The sequence below is a fragment of the Chanodichthys erythropterus genome, chromosome 22 (genome assembly GCF_024489055.1).
Source record: "Chanodichthys erythropterus isolate Z2021 chromosome 22, ASM2448905v1, whole genome shotgun sequence".
Taxonomy (NCBI): Eukaryota; Metazoa; Chordata; class Actinopteri; order Cypriniformes; family Xenocyprididae; genus Chanodichthys; species Chanodichthys erythropterus.
The window spans coordinates 30827807-30845289 of NC_090242.1; the positions used below are offsets into that span (position 1 = coordinate 30827807).

General features: G+C 37.0%; 2 long non-coding RNA genes across 2 annotated transcripts; one reads left to right on the forward strand and one right to left on the reverse strand.

Annotated features, from left to right (window-relative positions):
- The first annotated feature begins 5498 nt into the window (after positions 1 to 5498).
- Positions 5499 to 6814, forward strand: LOC137013262 (uncharacterized). The gene is made up of 4 exons (XR_010893689.1): positions 5499 to 5539; positions 5623 to 5763; positions 5924 to 6113; positions 6259 to 6814. It is a non-coding gene; the product is annotated as an uncharacterized lncRNA (long non-coding RNA).
- A 5370-nt stretch (positions 6815 to 12184) lies between these two features.
- On the reverse strand, positions 12185 to 14785 carry LOC137012844 (uncharacterized). Its single transcript, XR_010893621.1, has 5 exons — positions 14631 to 14785; positions 13840 to 13998; positions 13639 to 13690; positions 13495 to 13532; positions 12185 to 12634 (listed from the first exon to the last, which is right to left on the reverse strand). It is a non-coding gene; the product is annotated as an uncharacterized lncRNA (long non-coding RNA).
- Positions 14786 to 17483: the final 2698 nt, after the last annotated feature.

Genomic DNA, 17483 nt, shown 5'->3' on the forward strand with positions numbered 1-17483 from the left:
ATGGCAGTACTAGGCAAAACTAGAATAACAGATTTTTTTGTCATAATTTTCATATTTGCAAAGAAAGCACACAAGGACCTTTGAGATTTAAGCCCTTTGAAATCATGAACTTAGGCCCTAAACTTACTGTAATAGCTGTAAAATATTGATAAGATATGGCTCCATTGATAAGATACGGCTATAAATGCACATAATTTCTTTAAGCCTCTTTAGACACCAAGAACACGAAACCCATTTACCACTTAATGTGCTGTTTTGTTCATATAATATAAGAGTAAAAATGTACACAGTATATAGTTTGATAATGTATTGAATGTAATGAATTGACTGAAGAAAATGCCCTGAATGTGTGAAACAGATTTGTCATCATCAGGACTTTTAGTAAACATTCTTCATATGGAATCAAACACAGGTTTGATGAATGTATTTGTGATAATTTGAAAAACAGGTAGCATTTAAGATGAAACATTTATCATGCCTTGCCATTTATAAATACTTAAAAAAATATTTTTCCAAATTCTTTATTTAGATATTTATTTTAATATTTATTAAATATTAAATATTAAAATATTATTATTATTTTTTTTTTACAAATATATATGATACATTGGAGAATAGAGATCCCTGACTACATCTGCATGATGAAAATAAACACTCAACATCTTTTGTTCAGTTTAACACATTTGTCTATTATATTTTGTATACTATTATTAATTGATGAATCGTTTGGTACATCTACAGATTTCTATACAAATAGATTCCTAGATATAGATTCTATTGAACTGGATTGCAATTTCTGAAATTGATAATTAAATATAATAAAATCTTGTTAGTTTAAATTATTTCAGATAACAAAAAGAATGCTTGAAGTGTTTGTGCATGTGTGTGTGCGTGTGTGTGTGTGTGTGTGTGTGTGTGTGTGTGTGTGTGTGTGTGTGTGTGTGTGTGTGAGAGAGAGAGAGAGACATCATTTGCAATTTGTGAACAGAGAAGGTTCGAGTACAAGAGAGATTAAACAATCAATGGCTGTACATCAGATGCATCAAAAGGGAGATGGAGAAATCTCATGGCAATGTCATATTTCATCACACGTTTTGAAAAAACACTGGAGAGATGAACAAACATTATGGATTTTATGTCAGTTGTGTAAGTTAGGTTATGTAAGTGTTTTTTCTAATATGGAAACTATAGTCATTACTGTAACGTCTTTAATTCAGCAACAAGGCTGGGTTAGATTCCCAGGGAATGCATAAACTAAAAAAAAAAAATACGTTGAATGATATGTAGATCACATTGGATAAGACTTAAAGTGCTCCTATATGCTATTATAAAGGTTCCTAATTTTGTTTTGGAGGTTTCCATGCATCCAAGGTTAAAATAATTTAATTTTCTGATAATATACACATTGCACATCACCTCATTTCTTAAAGAGTCTGAAAAAGGTTTGTTCGATGATTCAGTCTCTCTAAACCCCACCTTTCCGTGAGCCTACTCTGCTCTGATTGGTCACATGACCCATTCTGTTGTGATTGGTCTACTGCTTACAGCATGTGTGGGACACAAAATGCATATCTGAAATTCAGCTCTGGATGCTTCCCTTGATAACACAGAATTATGGTGTCCAGGGCCGTACCCACCACTGAGGTCCCGAGGTCAAGACCTCGGTAATGTTGAGCGTGTAATCCAGTGCAATGCTTCAGTTAACGGTCATAAAGTGTGAGATACGATGTAATAGCAAGTTCACAAGTAAACAGCTAGCTAAACTAGTAGCTAAACTAAACAGCTGTTTTACGATGTGTGACAAGAAGTGTTAAATGACCAACAAATAATCAGTTTGCAAAGATAAAAGCTTAGATAAGGAGACAGAGAAGAAGAAAGAGAGGTGATAGAGATGAGAGATGAAGAGCATATGTCCCAAGGATAAAATAAAATTATTACAATGTATTCCTATTTAACATAGACAGGGCAGGACTTAGGGTGGTGGGGGCCCCTGGGCTTGAGTCACTTTCGGGCCCTACCTTCTATACATTACTTTAAATAGAACAAAATGATACATACACAAGCTATGTATTAGAGCTACACAATTCTGGATAAACTGAGAATAAAAATAGAGATCACGATTCTGAACAAACAACTTCAGCAATAAACATAAATTATGTTATTTTGTTAAGTCTATAAAAATGTTAATTGTTAATCTGAATCATTTATTTAAAAAAAACTTTGGTTTGAATGAATGATTAAATTCCTCAATCAAATACACTTGTTTCATAGATGAATCAGCATTTTGAACGAATCTCCTGAATGAACGATTCAATGACAAATGTTTTTTTAAGTAATTTGTCGCCATCTGGTGGCGTAACAATATAATCGATCCAATCGTTATTTGAAGTGCAAAGCTACTTTCAAAAGGTGACTAGTACAGTATACAGAGTTACATGTTTAAAAAAAAGACCGTTATAATTTATTTATATGATCAATTATTAAAAAAGGTTTTCTAATAAATAAATAATGATTAAAAAAGTTCAAAGTGATCATGGTGTTTATTGCAATGCACAAATATCTTGGTCAGAATGAGAATAAAACACTTATTTACCTGGAAAACATACTGAAAAACAAACAAATACCTTGTAAGGTTGCAATCATTACAAATCATTTGTATTACATATAAATAGCTAAATCTATGAGTGTATAAATCTGTTCTTGGTAAGTACTGACATATTGTATAGATTATATACATCTCCAGTATACATATAGGCAGTGTTAGGCTGACTTTGACCTACAGTATGTCTACTACATCACATAAATTACAATCTTAGAGAATAATATATAACAAAATTAAATAAGCATTTTCTCATTACCATGGCATTTTAAAGATCATTAGATGTAATTTAGTACTCTAGCAAAAATACATAAATAGAACTTCATAGAACATGCCTAACTTTGTTCAAATTTAGTGGTAGGCTAATATAAGATAGCAATTTTAATATAGGAAGTGCCTTCTGTCAGCATAGTGGAATACTAGCGCGACTCCAATGAAGTGCACTCAACATTTGTACATATGCCACAAATGTGGTTAAAGGATGGCTGTAGTCGGCCAATTTCATGTAAATTCAAGGTGAGGTATTTAGCAGCCGCAGATCTCAAAAAAAAACAACTTACCGATCGGTGCGATTTGCTGCTTAAAGTCGGAGGAGTTGAATACGTACTGAAGCCATACATGCACTTTGCTGTCTTTATTGCAGATGAAGCTGTTTATATATATTTGTGAAATAAACGCATGTTTCCAACATTTACGTGCAGTAAAAAACTATTCATTCAAACCTTAATGCACTACTTATTTCAGCGCCTACAGGCCTTTGTACAATGAAGATCAACATAAGCTTATTCTTTTTAAATATCAAAGTCTATTTTTATACTTTTATTTCGATAAATATGGCATACATAATAATACAAATTGTGTTTAATATAATACTATTTCTACATGAAAACTGTTAATGTTGTAAAAACTGACTCATGTACATGGCATTTTTACCATAGTAAAAAAACATTGTCATTCGTCTCTTTATTGCAGAACAAGATCGTCGCATACAAAAATATACAGAGGATTTACAACAGTACTCATTGTTATAGCAGCAAATGAACAAAATCAAATTATTTCTCCAGGGAATAACATTAAATGAACACATAGGCTACTTCCGTTTTGTATTTTCAATACACTTCTTACAAATTATACAATCTTAATATATTGCAGCAGTTCAGTTTAAACTGGTATGATGTAAAATTATCTCAAATCTTCACACTATTAATTCTTCGGACTATTATGGACGTACACTTCCAGATGTCCATTATTTGTAAATAAATCTCACAAGAACATTATCATATAGCCTACCAATTTCTAAAAAATAAAGATTTTTTTAAAGACAATATTCCTTTTATTCCAAATAGGCTGAGATAGGACTAACTGCAGAACCACAGAACCATACGTCATGACAGTCTGAGGACGACAGTGCCAGACTAACAGCCTGAGGGCGGAAGTGGGCGGAGCCAATTTATCTCCGTAGGCATCGCTCCATTTGGAGCATTTTAAAGTTTAAAACCATGTTAATGTGAAATATTGTATTAAAACGATCTAACTGAAATTATAGATATAGATTCACATTGTGTTAATAGCTTAATCATATACACAATCACGTTAAGATATATATATATATAGCCTATGTGTGTATTAAAATCCCCTTGTAACCTTTTAATATTTTAAAAGTTCATAAATTTGTTTTATGTCTTAAATGATTAACTGAATATAAATTGAACACAACAAAGCTTAAACACTAAAATCGATAAACATTTATTAATTTGTCATAAAATATTTTACTTAAGCATTTCAGAATGAATCATTGTTTTTCATAATATATAATACGTGTAACGGTGGCGGCCCATCCAAAATCAATCTTTTACATTTTTTTTGGTTTTAACCAAATAAAGTTCGGGCGCCAGGTATAAAATACCAGTTACATGAAAATAATAAAAAAAACTTTACAAACAAGTATGCAGTTCAAGTGAATATATATATATATTTTTAGTCAAACAATAAAGAGATTGCAATGCAATTATACCACAGATATCACATTCAACCAAAATAATAACAGCAAGAAAAAAAAAACAATTCCATATATTCACGTCCTGGGTAGTAGTAACGGCAGTTTCACAGTTTCAGGTGTCCAGTTTTCTCCACATTATAACTCCAAAATGAGCCACACAAAAAAATAAATAATAAAAAACTAAGAAGAGAAAGGGAAAAAAAAAACACAACCACAAAAGGAGCGAGGCAAATAATTGATTAAATAAACTCAACAGTTCCCAAGTTCAAAAAAACACAATATGCCAATAGGCGAAATAACGAAAGTAAAGATGTGAATGCGTGACTTTGTATATTATGTGTGTGTGCGTATTGTTGTGGTGAGTGTGTGTGTGCGGGTTGTTTTTTGTGGTGAGGCCTTCGAGAGAGTTTGGAGAGTTTTCAGAGGACGTGCATGGAGATGGAATACCTGGACTCGCTGGTATGGATTTTCCTGCCTTCTGCAGGACAACGGCACAGGTCTGCAGTTACTGTTAGGAGTAAGGCTTTGCTTTGTTTATTCGACTCGTTCGCCACGGCAGATGCGAGTCGCGTCGTCTCAGAAGAGCTGGTACGAATTATTCTGCACTCTTCTGCAGGGAAACGGCACGATCTTGCTCCGTAGCCAGTATTAGCAATAAACCTCTCGGTCTCACTCCAGTTTAGCCATGGCAGATGCTGCGATGCGTGTCACGGAAGAGCTGGAGCTGCTTCACCAGGTAAGTGGTAAGTGCATTCTGTTTCCTCTCTCGAATACTTCACACCCTGTTTACAAATTGATGTCCTTTTTATAAGTTTTCACTTAATTTTTTTTTCCAAATATGGGCACGGATGCTGGAAGGCTCGTGGACTTCCGCACCGTCACACTCTCCCCCCCCCCAGGAAAAAACAACCCATGGTTGATGAAACAAACAAACCAAACAGGTGGGTTTTTTTTTTTTTTCTTTTTTCTTTTAAAAACCCAAGAATTCTTCATCATCTGAGCTTTGCTGGAATAACTGCTTAAGTTTTTCCCTTTCCTGGGACTCAATCTCTTCTGAGGTTGGGTAGCATGGTTTAAGGTTACATATGTGAGCTGTACGGACGTCCTCTCCGGTTTCCTCCAGTGCTATCTGGTAATTCAGTGGGCCTAACCGTTTTAATACCCGGTAAGGTCCTTTCCACTTTGGGGCTAGTTTTGCAGTAAAGTTGTGTTGAGCGCTGGACTGGGGAAAATTTCTTAACCAGACACGACTTTTTTCCTCAAATGAGGCTTCTCTCCGGGTTTTATTGTAACTTCTGAGCTGTCTTTTTTGGGCTTTTTTACAGCACTCATCTGCTTTCAACCTCAGCTGTGCAAGATGGTGGACAACATCATAGGATGGAGTGGATGGTGATAGACATTTACCCTGGAGTAATTTATCCATGGGGCCGTGCAGTTTCCTTCCCAGTTGAAGTTCTGCCGGGGACATCCCAATGCTCTCCTGTACTGCTGAGTTCATGGCAAAACGGAGTTCAGGTAAGTACTGATCCCACTTCTTGTGGTTGTCATCCACATATGAGGCAATCATGCATTTCAGTGTTCGGTTAACTCTCTCAGTCATATTTGTTTGTGGATGATATGCTGTCGTTAGTTTTTGAGTGATGTTCCATTTTGCACACAGCTCTTTGAATATGGAGGAAACAAATTGGGTGCCACGGTCAGACAAGATGAAGTCTGGAACGCCCCACCGGGTGAGTATTTCAGTCCTGAGAATTTTTGCTATGGTTGGAGCATTAGCATTGCGCATGGGGAAGAACTCAACCCAGCGAGAGAAATAGTCCACAAAAACCAGAAGGTACTCGTGACGTTGTGTGCTGCTTGGCAAGGGCCCCATGATGTCGACACCCACCATCTTGTTGGGTTGTGACACAGAAACGGGTTGTAGTTTGCCAGCCGGTTTTTGGTTTTCACTTTTCAGTGTTTGACATTTGGTACAGCACTTAACATAATGTTTGATGTCCGTCCACATCCCTGGCCAGAAAGCAACATTGTGCAGACGTTTGTAGGTTTTATATATACCTGCATGGCCGCTTAACGGATGGGAATGGTAGTGTTTAAGAACAGCTGGTATGAGACTGCGAGGCAGGTACACTCTGTAGTGGACTTGGCCATCTGACAGGTGGGTCTTATGATACAGTTGGTCCTCTCTAACCTCATATTTGTCCTTCAAGTTTTGGTTGTTGTTCTCTGCCAATGCTTTAAACACCTTTATGATTTCAGAATCTTTGTGTTGTTCCTCCCAAATCGACACAGCAGAGACTGGAAATTCAACAGCCTCTTCCTGACTAGAGTACAAGTTGCAACAAGGTAAGCTGGAAATCCTGGACAAAGCGTCAGGTGCTACATTCAGTTTGCCTTTTCGGTATTCAATGATGAAATCAAACCTTTGCAATCGTAGGGCCCATCTAATGAGACGGCTGGTGGTTTTTGGGGAACCCATGACCCACTGTAGCGCAGTATGGTCGGTGACAACAGTGAACATCTTGTGCTCCAGGTAATGCTGCCATTTTTCAAGTGCCCATACGACTGCTAGGCACTCTTTCTCAGTAGCAGAATAGTTCGATTCAGCTTTGTTAAGGGTGCGGCTTGCGTATGCAATGACTTCTTCCAGTCCTTGGTTTTTCCGTTGTGTTAATACAGCACCGAGTCCGGTATCGCTGGCATCGGTATAAACCATGAAAGGAAGTTGGAGATTTGGATGGCCCAGAATAGGAGGTGATGTGAGATGAGCCTTCAATTTTTCAAAAGCTTCTTGGCATTGAGGTGACCAATGAAAAGAATGTCCTTTCTTTTTCAGTGCATTGATGGGTTCTGCGATTTTGGAGAAGTCTGGGACAAAACGGTGATACCATCCCGCTAATCCAAGAAAGCGCTGGACCTCTTTGATGTTTCGTGGCACAGGGTAAGATCTGATAGCTTCCACTTTGGATGAATCTGCAGTGATACCATTGACACTAACAACATGTCCTAGGAATGTAATTTCTTTAAGGCAGAACTTGCTCTTTTTAAGGTTTATGGTCAAACCTGCTTCCTGCAGTCTATGGAGAACAGTTTGGAGGTCGTTGAAATGCTGAGCTACAGAGGGTGAATATATGATAATATCGTCAATGTAGACGAAACAAATGTTTCCACGTAGCTCTCCCAGTACAGTCTCCATTAATCGTTGGAATGTAGCAGGTGCATTTTTCAACCCAAAGGGCATGACATTAAAGTGGAAGAGCCCGGATGGAGTGATGAATGCTGTCTTTGGCTTACTCTGGGGGTCCATAGCCACCTGCCAATAGCCGCTGTTGAGATCAATTGTTGAAAAAATGGCTGCTCCAGAGAGAGATTCAAGGATTTCAGTGATGTTGGGAAGTGGGTAAGCATCATTCTCTGTGATAGCATTGAGCTTACGGTAGTCAACACAGAATCTAAGGCTACCATCTTTCTTTGGAACAAGGACCACAGGAGAGGCCCAGCCAGAGTGTGAGGGTTCCACAATTCCTGCATTCAACATCTCCACAAGTTGCTCTTGTACCACGGCTTGCTTACCAGGGGACATGCGGTAAGGTCTCTGTTTAATGGGCACTGGGTGCTGGGTATAAATTGTGTGTTGGAGGACATCCGTACGACCTGGTTGACGAGAACACGTTTGAGGGTTGGACTCCAGAATTCCTCTCAAGGTATTTTTGTCAATAAAAGGTATGTGAGCTTCACTCACAGCACTGTCAATTAAAACTTGTACATCTGTACTGTCAAGTGGTGAGGATCGGCATACAGGTTGTGGTGGAGGGATAGAACTTAACAGGGTGAGGCTTTGGTTAAACATCTTTACATGTCCCGTCTTTTGGCGTTGAGGATTTATATCAGGAACACTGGCATTTCCTGGTTGAAAGGGATGATCTTCTTGTGGTGTGGACTTAAATGAATATTTCTGATCAATTACATTGATTTGCAGGCCACTGAAGAAGATGAAATCCAATCCCAGAACTACAGCATAGGCAAGAGCCTTCGGGGAAAGGACAGCAACAGGTAAAGTGAAAGTTTTGTTGTGTATATGAATTGGTAATTGAAACCATCCCAAGGGAATCTCTGCTTCACCATTAGCTAAATACAATGGACCAAGAGACCAAGGTTGGAGGCTCTCTTGCGGAGAAAACTTTTGCCACAGACTTTCATGGATCATGGTGTAGCTGGCCCCTGTGTCCACTATGGCCTTTCCAGACCAACCACCGATGCGGACTGGAACAACCAATTGTTGTGGGATGACTGGACTAGTAACAGGTTTTGGCTTTGAGGGTGACTTCTTGGCAGTGGACAACATTTTATTTGTTGTAGCAGTCACTGAATTATTCGTTGCTTGACTTCCAGACTTACGGGAATGAAATGGCCGTTGACCAGTGAAAGGATGTTGCTGTTTTGCAGGATGATTTGATGGGTTAACGTTAGAATAAAGTGGACAACCAGGTGAGTGAAGTCCCTTGCATCTCCAGCATTGTACTTGAGGCTGACCAGTTGTTTTATTGGGGAGGGGTTTTTGAATGGCTTCTTGTGGTGATTTTCTGGTCATGCATCTTTCATACTGCAGTTGCTGCTCGTGGTCTTTCTCTATCTGATGTCCCAGTTTTACCAGTTCTTCCACGGTGCTCACCCGACTACGTAGCTGGCTGGCGAGGTAAGGTTTTATTTTTTTGAGAATCATTTTCACCATGTCAATTTCAGTTAAGGAAGGTTTCCATCTTCTGCAGAGAGCACGATATGTAAATGCAAAATCTCTGATGGTTTCCCTCTCACCTTGATACCTTGTGCGGACTCTTTCAGCCAGCTCGTCTTCGTAGTCTTCCGAGAGGAATGCTGAGCGGAAAGCAGTCTCGAAGTCGTTCCATGTCGTTACTGACGATCGGGCGACCTCCCACCAGTCACGTGCAGTGCCATGGAGTACGCTTCGGAAGGTTGCTAGGATGTCAGTTTCTGCAAGTGGGTGCAATGCCAAAAAGTCCTGACACCGTGTAAGGTACAGCAAAGGATCACAGTCATCAGACGGTCTTCCAAATGTGGGAAAGGTCAACTTTAAATGGTCACTTTTCCCAGCAGGTATAGGAGGACACTCTGGGACATTTTCTAGTGGTGATGGTGTGGTAAGTGTGGCGATAGGTGGTGGTTGTACCCCTTTACTTAGGTGATCAGACATTTCCTTTTCTTGTTGTTTGTCTTTCAACATGTTTGTTTGAAGTTCACTTAATTGGGTAGCCAGCTTGTCAACCTGGGTGATGCACTGGTTACATTCAGTGGAAAGCTGCTCATGATCTGTTTGAAGATTCTTATAGGGATCTCGGAGGTCTCTCTGAATTTCAACCTGAAGTTGATCCACCATAAACCGGACTTCAGCAATCAAGGTAGACTCCACTTTTTGTAACTCCTGTGAGATCATCACTTTTATGGCTTTGACAAGTTGATCTGAATCAGATGTATCAGCTTTAGTTGCAGTTAATGTGGTGAGAATTTTCTGTTGGTTGGCCTCCATTTTGGCAGTCAGGTCTCCAAGTTGTCTATCACTATGGGAAGTGGCGGTTTTTTGCTGTTGGGTGAGTTCACTCACAGCTTTCTCCTGCTGTTTCATGAAGTCAAACAGGTTGTCCCAATTACCTTGTACTTGTGTGGTAAGATGTTGTATGTCTTTTCCAGGAGTTGGAAGATAGCCAGGCAGATCATGCTGAGCTCCTGAAGATGATGGGGAAGTGTCAGGAGAGGTGCATATTTGCATGGGATCTGATCCTACTTGCCAGGTGGGAACTTGGACTGGTGGTCTGACATCTGGTGTTGGGGAGACAAAACGCACATGGGTTCCAGGCAGGGCACTGCTGGACTGAGTGGGTGTTGAATAGAAGGTGGGGACATGTGGTAGTGGGTAAACTCTTGGTTGCTGTTGTAGCAATTGTTGCTCAGGAGGCCAGACAGGGGTTGATATGTCTGGAGGTGGATCGATATCCACAAAAGTGGTTGGAGAGGGGGTTGAAGGAGGCGTAGAAGTGGCCATGTTTGTGTTGGGTGTGTCAATGACACATGTAAAATGTTGTGTAAATAATCAATAAATGAGATGAGTGATTTGGAATGTGTGTGTGTCAGTTTGTGGGCACAAGGGGGTCAGAAAAAAAAACAATGTACAGGAGTACAGTTTCACCAATTTCCCCCAATTTCACAATTTCAGCAAAAACAGAATGTACAAAGTAGAATTTCACAATTTTTTTTTTTTTTTTTCACAGTCACAATTTTTTTTTTTTTTTTTTCAGTCCACAAAAAACACATCAAGTGTTTAGTTCACACTTCAACTCTTCAATTGTCTTGCAGATTCACATATACAAAAAAACCTTTTACAACTTCCTCATGAGATACTACTCCAAAAACACAACAAAATTGTTTAACATTTTTAACACCAAGGAATTTACCATAAGGTTCTGTAATTCAACACTTCACAAAAATGTAATGTTCAAGTCCCTGTTCGGGCGCCACTCTGTAACGGTGGCGGCCCATCCAAAATCAATCTTTTACATTTTTTTTGGTTTTAACCAAATAAAGTTCGGGCGCCAGGTATAAAATACCAGTTACATGAAAATAATAAAAAAAACTTTACAAACAAGTATGCAGTTCAAGTGAATATATATATATATTTTTAGTCAAACAATAAAGAGATTGCAATGCAATTATACCACAGATATCACATTCAACCAAAATAATAACAGCAAGAAAAAAAAACAATTCCATATATTCACGTCCTGGGTAGTAGTAACGGCAGTTTCACAGTTTCAGGTGTCCAGTTTTCTCCACATTATAACTCCAAAATGAGCCACACAAAAAAATAAATAATAAAAAACTAAGAAGAGAAAGGGAAAAAAAAAACACAACCACAAAAGGAGCGAGGCAAATAATTGATTAAATAAACTCAACAGTTCCCAAGTTCAAAAAAACACAATATGCCAATAGGCGAAATAACGAAAGTAAAGATGTGAATGCGTGACTTTGTATATTATGTGTGTGTGCGTATTGTTGTGGTGAGTGTGTGTGTGCGGGTTGTTTTTTGTGGTGAGGCCTTCGAGAGAGTTTGGAGAGTTTTCAGAGGACGTGCATGGAGATGGAATACCTGGACTCGCTGGTATGGATTTTCCTGCCTTCTGCAGGACAACGGCACAGGTCTGCAGTTACTGTTAGGAGTAAGGCTTTGCTTTGTTTATTCGACTCGTTCGCCACGGCAGATGCGAGTCGCGTCGTCTCAGAAGAGCTGGTACGAATTATTCTGCACTCTTCTGCAGGGAAACGGCACGATCTTGCTCCGTAGCCAGTATTAGCAATAAACCTCTCGGTCTCACTCCAGTTTAGCCATGGCAGATGCTGCGATGCGTGTCACGGAAGAGCTGGAGCTGCTTCACCAGGTAAGTGGTAAGTGCATTCTGTTTCCTCTCTCGAATACTTCACACCCTGTTTACAAATTGATGTCCTTTTTATAAGTTTTCACTTAATTTTTTTTTCCAAATATGGGCACGGATGCTGGAAGGCTCGTGGACTTCCGCACCGTCACATACGCATTACACGGTTGTACACTAGAATGCATGAATTAAACACATTCAGATCCATCAAACCCAAAAACAAAAGATATTTATTTAATTTTAATAAAATGTACTAAAATGTAAGAGCAAAAGCATTATATAGCCACTAGCTGTGCTTTGCTCTAAAAAAATACAAAATCAAACCAAATTGAGTGTAGATTGAACAGCAGGTACATGATGACAAATTAAATCTAAAAAAATAAACTTTTTTTGTAAAATGTCCATATCATCCTTAATTTGAAAGCAAAACACTAAAGGCTCTTTGGCCAGTTGTCTGTCATCATCTGTTTCAGCCTGTGAAAGTTCTTGTTCCTGGTCTTTTTCTTTCAATATCAGAAAGCACAGCTCTTCCACTAAACCCGTAAAGACCTTTGATTGTTGTGCAGCGCAGAAGTCTTCTGTGATCCGTGGTTCCTTCATGAGAGAAGGGTATAAACAAATGGGATGAGATGTTAAAAGTGTATTTAACAACACTTTGTGTTGTAGTCAGGATGCAGCACAGCATGTATAATAAAGTTTTGACATTCTGTTTTTCTCATGTTTATATATTGAAGACTTAAATCATACTCTGTCACCAATGAAATTAATCAGTTATGTTCAGTATAATTTTTTTTTTTTTTTTTTTTTAAAAGGCAAGCAATTCACATGGCTTTTCACGCTACATTTAACCCCGGGTTATCGTCGTCCTAAACACCACTTTTAACCGTGGGTAAAGTAACGCTCCACATATTGCTTGTATATTTACATGCTTTTGACAGTCACAGAAACACTGTGCATTGTATATAAATAGAAAATTCAGCATTGGAAAGAAAAAAAAAACAAATGCTGACAGAAAATGCAACAATTGCAGAGCAGAAAATACTGTTTAATTCTTTTATAGTCTGAAATGTTCATTCAGGATAAACTTGATCTATATGTAATGAGGAAGTTGACTATATGTAATGAGGATGTGCAATGCCTAAGCATTTATGAAAACATATTGTGTGCTTTGTTCATCCAATCAGTGACACTGACACTGCAAATAAGGATGTTAACCAGGGTTTAGTAATGTACAGTGCATATGAATACTCAGGATTAATTGTTAACCTCAGGTAAATGATGATCAGTGTGAAACGTGAATCAAGATAACCCAGGATTCTGTTTACCTGGGGTTAACAATCACCCAGGGTTAACTATTTAAAGTATGAAAAGCCCTCATATATGTTTTTCATTCTAATGAAAAGAGAAGTTCATACATTTTTAAAAACTTTTAACTTTTCCTTTTTTTTGCTTACCATTAACATGAAGATCCCACACAGCCGGTCAACTGTTTCTAAAACAATAGAATATTATTAAGTTATTCCTGAAAAGATGTGACAGATATAACACACCATCTGTATAAGTAGCTTATGTGTTTATGAAAGTCTTATAAAACTAACCTTGTTTTTGATCAGCTTCTCTTGTTCTGGGGTGATTCTGCTTGTCAATTTACTGCATTGCAAAATCAAAGAAAAACTTAGATATATAACCATAAAAATTGCATAAAAGAAACAAGTTTCATTCTTCTAAAGTCAAAATTACTACTTACTTCATTGCAAAAACAACATTTTAAATTCAGAATACAAAAGAAACGTTCATACCTCCATGAACGACAGTTTTTTTTAAGTGAATTTGAAGCTGTGCATTCAACCTGTGCCGTCTGGTCGGTTTAAGAGCACTGGGCAGTGGAAGTTGTTGCAGCACGTTTTGCATCGCTGTAAATGAAGTAAAGCGGAGCATCTCCCGATACTAATATGCCTCTAAAATCCACAAAAACACTGATCAGTATTGTAAAATGTAACCAATTAAATAAAATACAGTACCAACAACAAGTAAAATAACAAACCATGAATATGTAAACACCCAGGTGAAAAAATACTATAGTAAATACTATAGTGTTTTTGAACCATACTGTATTTACAACACTAATGAATGCTACATAATACTATAATATTAACTATAGTGAACTGATAAACTAGTATAAATAGTATACTTTAGTTTTTACTACAGTAAACTGTAGTGTATATTGTAGTATAATATACCCTAAAATTGTAGAAAACTTAGTACAATATTGGGTAAAGTAATTTGTTTATATTATTATAGCTGCCATATTATCACAGCAACTATAGAATTACCACAATAAATTAATTCAAGTATTTATAGTACTATAGTATGGTTCAAAAACACTATAGTATTTACTATAAATGACTATAGTATTTATTCACCTGGGCGCAAGCAACGTGAGACGATTTGTAAAATATCAAAAGACGTGATAAAGTGACTTTGAAGCCCATTTACAAAATATCTGAGTCATGTTAAGTGTTAACGATCGAATAAATACACAACACATAAACGTGATCGATTAAAAGCACAACACAAAGAAACTTTTTACCGTGTTCGCTTCTTCCGCCATGATTGTTTGCTTGTTTGTCGTCAACTCCGCCCACATCCAACGTGAGACTATTACTCCGCCCACTTCCGCCCTCAGGCTGTTAGTCTGGCGCTGTCGTCCTCAGACTGTCATGACGTATGGTTCTGCGGTTCTGCAGTTGGTTATTATTGAATAGGCTAACAGATTTGTGTGGACACACAATCGTTGTGATAAAACTCAATTCAATGACAACATTGCAAAAGTTTCTGCTCGTGGAAACCCTAACCAAGGCAGTTTCAGAAAGTAAATAATAAATATCATTACCAGAAGAAGCCGACTGTGTAAATCCTTGACATAAACCGTTCGCATTTAAAGTTATTAAAGCATTTTCCCGAGAAGTCGCCGGCGCGAAGGTAACAACTGATACACTGCTTTGCGGATAGGCGGAAGTTAACTGACGTCATTGTGAAAAGGGTCTATTAAATTAAAATTTTCATTGCAGGGGCAGGACCAGGTAACAATGCTAGTCCAATCAACAAACTTTAAATGAAAAATTAAAAGACTGACATATTATTGAAAAAATCTAACGTAAATGGGCGGGGCCCCCTATTGGGCGGGGCCCATGGGCTTGAGCCCAGTCAAGCCCAATGGTAAGTCCGGCCTTGAACATAGATATATGTTCTTTTCTAATTACAGTGGAAACTATAGGCTCAATTTAACAACACAAGCACCTATTATAGGCCCATACTGCCATAATAGTATTGTAGCGCCCCCTAACAGTCTTTCTTTTAATTAAGTATAAACTTACACTAGAAAAAAACATCGTGAGACAAAACAATGGTACTGACACATTTTAATATATGCCAGTATAAGTTGCTTTCAGTTAAAACAGCTCAAACATGCATTTTAGACTAGGACTAGCTTAAGCCTTGTTTGTGAAACCGGGGGTAAATGAGATAACAAATAATAAAACTCTTGTAAAAGTGGCAAAATGTAAAAGATTTAATTAGAACAAAACTAAAGAGTAAAAATAGCTCAAATAAACAAATGAACAAAATAAACAAAATCAGAATGTAATTCAGATGATCATATTTCTGAAAATGCAATACCCAGGTGACAAAATTACTGAATAGGTCTCTGTGTCACATACATTCAGAAACAACTAAATTTAACTAAAACTCGCATAGGGTAACAAAATTACACTCTGAATATTCAGTTTTTTCAAGCATGCTGAATAACCCCAAATAGTGAAACAAATGGCATTTGTAACATCTATGCAAAATAATATTTTATTTAAGGCAGTTCCTGTTTGAAATGTGATTGTGTATTGTCAACAATGAGTATAAACATTCTGCATTTCCATTTTGTAGTGTGGAGCATTCATTTTTTTATTATTATTTTATTTATTTACAAATATTGTCACTTGGAATATCCATAGTTAAAAATAAGGGTATTTATAAATACTAGCATATTAATTGAAACATAAAAGGTCATAAAATGTGTCTGTTTTTGTTTGGTTATTTGTTTGTTTGTTTGTTTGTTTGTTTTGCAACAAAGTAAACAGCACTGCGTTAAATATATTAACATAAATGAAAGGAAAGAGAAAAAAAACACACATTTACACATAGACAAATAACAATGGCACCTCAAGAAACTTGTTCTGTTGTTATCAGCGAGTTTAAGAAATTTAACAACAAGGGAAATCTCAGCAATGTAGACATCAAATAGGAATTTGTTTTTGTGAATAAAAAATTTACAGTGCAACACAAAGAAATTAATAACAAGATCAATAGCGTAGTCACTCCTAGAAAAAGAAAGGAATATATCCTTCAAAGAAAAGTTTAAATCACATTAAAAAGAGAAAGTTCTCCCAAAGAGATTTAACATGATTGCAATGGTAGAATAAGTGAAGCAAAGTTTCTTCCTCAACTTTGAAAATACGCATAAGTCAGAGAGATCAACAAAAGAGGCAATTTGGGAGTTGGTTGGGTAAATATTTTAAAGTGTACCTCTCTTAATTTATTGGACATGCAATATTTTACAGGGAGTAACCATGCTCTCTTCCAGTGAATCTGTCAAAAAAAAGTTCCAGAAAAAATTGCATCTGGGGATGTATAAAGTGAGTATTATATTTATATGTTTACTGTTACTTTTTTATCAAGAAGGGAAACTCCATCCAATAAAAGTTTAGGCATAATTGTTTTTCTCTCATTAAAGAAAAGGTGTGTTGCACATAACTTGGAGACAAAGCTTTGATGACGGAATTGAAAGTTCTAGCAGGCAAAGGGAAATTATAAAAAAACATAAATTCTTCATATTCCAGTATACTCTCATCATTAAAAAAAAAAAAAAAAAAATCCAAAACAAAAACAATATACCACTTGTCCATAAAAAAGGATTTGTTCCGGATTAAAATATTTGAGTTATTCCACAGAATTTCTTAGTGGGGAGAAAAGTTGTGCACATCATACAATTTTCCAAGGAAGTAAAACTTGTTGGTGAAATTTAGAGAGAAATTGGTAATTTAGAAGGGGTAAAATTACATTTTAAAAGAAACTCTAAGCCACTTAATCTATGAAATATGGCATTGGGGGATCTAGTAGATATTTATTAACCAATTAATTTTAAAAGAGCTGACCAGTTCCTTAAAATGTAAAACTTCCAGTCCACCCTCAGAATGTCTAGATTTCCTAACTTTGTGAGATCTGTTCTTCCAAATAAAATTCAATAACATTTTGTCAATATCATCACAAATTTTATCGCTAACAAATAAAGATAAAGAGGGATAAACACAGTGAGACAAACCCTCTGCTTTGGATATAAGCCATAGATTGACAAGTAACCAACAATTAACGATTGTTCTAGATTTGTTAT